This window comes from Physeter macrocephalus, chromosome 7 (assembly GCF_002837175.3).
Source record: "Physeter macrocephalus isolate SW-GA chromosome 7, ASM283717v5, whole genome shotgun sequence".
NCBI classification, from domain to species: Eukaryota; Metazoa; Chordata; class Mammalia; order Artiodactyla; family Physeteridae; genus Physeter; species Physeter macrocephalus.
Window position 1 is genome coordinate 47,233,296 of NC_041220.1, and position 2,484 is coordinate 47,235,779.

Consider the following 2,484-nt stretch of genomic DNA (forward strand, 5'->3'; position numbering starts at 1 on the left):
CAGCCAAGGCCCTGGTGAAAACCATTCCCAGAGGAGTGAGTTGTGGACCCCAGCTCCTCTGTGTGTTCCACCCCCTCCTGTGTCTTTCACCTGGGTGTTGGCATAGAGCAGAGGATGAGGAGACACTTTCTGAGCAGAAAGTTTCTGTAGAAGTGCCACCAATAAATACTTCAAAGACAGACCTGTCCACCCTGAAGTCCTATCCCTGGCAGAGGTTCTGCCTGTACTTAGAAGGTGGTTTGCATCTAGCTGAGGACCTTGGCACAAACCCTAGTTAGAAACTGTGTGGGGCAGGTGTGAACTTTCACCAGCACAGTGGAAAGAAACTCTTTAGAAGAGATGTGGGTAAGACCTTTATGAAGAGCCACACAGTCCGTGCATGCAAGAAGTCTTTCACATGCCAGGAGCCTGGGAAGGATTTCCCTGGTACCTCTGGCCTTCTCCAGCACCAGGTCACTCCACAAAAGGACACTGAGTGTATGGAGGCCTCTCACAATGGACAAAGGCAGTATAAGTGCCACGAATGTGGGAAAGCCTTCTGCCAGAAGTCCAGGCTTGCTCAGCACCAGAGAGTCCACATTGGAGAGAGGCCTTATGAGTGCTGCAAATGTGGGAAAACCTTCACCTGTAAACCCATACTATTTAAGCACCAGAGAATCCACAATAGAGAAAGGCCTTATGGGTGCAGTGAATGTGGTAAAGTCTTTAGATGCAACTCCAGCCTCATTACTCATAGAAGAATTCATACAGGGGAAAGGCCTTATGAGTGTAGAGAATGTGGGAAGTTCTTTCGCCAAAGCTCTCAACTTATTGTGCACCAGAGAATTCACAATGGAGCCAAGCCTTATGAGTGCAGTGAATGTGGGAAAACCTTCACCACTAAAAGCATACTTGTTCAGCACCAGAGTCCACACTGGATAAAGGCCTAATGAATGTGAAGAATGCAGGAAAGCCTTCAGCTGTAAACACATGCTTGTTCAGCACCAGAGAATCCACACTGGAGAGAGGCCCTATGAGTGCAGTGAATGTGGGAAAGTCTTTAGGTACATCTCCAGTCTCATTAAACAGAAGAATTCACACTGGGGAAAGGCCTTATGAGTGTAGTGAATGTGGAAAGTTCTTTAGGCGAAGCTCCCACCTTAAAGTCCATCAGAGAATTCACACTGTAGCAAAGACTTAGAAGTGCAGTGAATGTGGGAACCATTTTAGCCAAAACTCTAGTCTCATTTCACACCAATGAGTTCACACTGGAGCAAAGGCTTATAAGTGCAGTGAATGTGGGAAACGTTTTAGCCAAAGCTCTACTCTTATTAAGCACCAGAGCTCACAATGGAGAAAAACCACGAATGCACTAAATGTGAAGAATTCTTTAGCCAAAGCACCCAGCTTACTCAACGCCACAAAGTTCACATCACAGAAAGGCCTCAGCAGTGCAGCCAATGTGGAAACGTTTTCTGTCAAAGGTCTGCTCTGACTGAGCACCAGAAACTTAACAGCCCAGACAGACACTATGAGCGCAGTGAATGTAAGAAAGCTTTCAGCTGAAGGTCTAACCTCATTCATCACCAGAAAGTTCATACTGGAGAAAAGCCTTCAAATGAGATGAGGAGAGCAGTGAATGAGCTGTCTCCTTAGTTAATACATCATACTGAATAGGCTCTGTGAGGGAGTCATCAGCTGGAAGTTGAATGCCATACATCTGAATAGCCCTAGTGTGCAGATTGCCTATGAGTACCAGGGTCGTAGGAAGCTTTTAAGGAGCTATGCTGTACTTTCTGACTTAATGTCACTGTGAGTTTCTTACCTCTCCCAGGTGGCAGATCCCCATACTTGGCACAAGTCACCTCAGTGTGGATCAGGATAGGTAGACCTTTGTGCTCTCTTATCCCCTCAGAAATGCATGAATAGCCTGAGCACTCGGGTGTTGTCATTCTTTTTTGGTCCCATCAGGACCAAAGCAACTTTGACTATGGGAATCCAGTCTGGGTTCTGCTGGTGGCTCACAGACCTTCAACTTCTTTGATGGCATTGTCTCATATCATGCTCAGGATCGGTTTTTCTAGGTCCAAGTCACTCTGTTTGGGAACTATCTGCCTCAGTTTGCTCTGCTCTATACCATAATAAAGACTATTATTTAAGCCACCTTTCATCTTGGGGTTTGTTCACTGTCAGACTGGTGTTGAGAACCAAATTAGACTGTCAGGATGACGAGGAACAGGTTTTGTGAGTGTTCCAAACTTCGTATACCTCAGTGAGGTTAGCATCATGGAAGAGAATAGTTTTCACTCCAGTTTCGGTCCAGTTTGTTGTCCAAGGCCACCTAGGGTAGACTGTAGGGCTCTGTGGGACTAATGTTGAGTCCTGAATGTCAGGATTTTTGGTGGCTCCTGAGGTCACCCTGAGATGAGGACAGTTGTGAGAACCACCAGTGATTTTTGGAGCAGCATGGATGGTTCTCTTTGTCACATGGGATGTCACATCATG

General features: G+C 46.3%; 1 pseudogene; it reads left to right on the forward strand.

Moving 5' to 3' along the window:
- The first annotated feature begins 356 nt into the window (after positions 1-356).
- On the forward strand, positions 357-1,474 carry LOC102978968 (zinc finger protein 239-like; annotated as a pseudogene).
- The last annotated feature ends 1,010 nt before the right edge of the window (positions 1,475-2,484 follow it).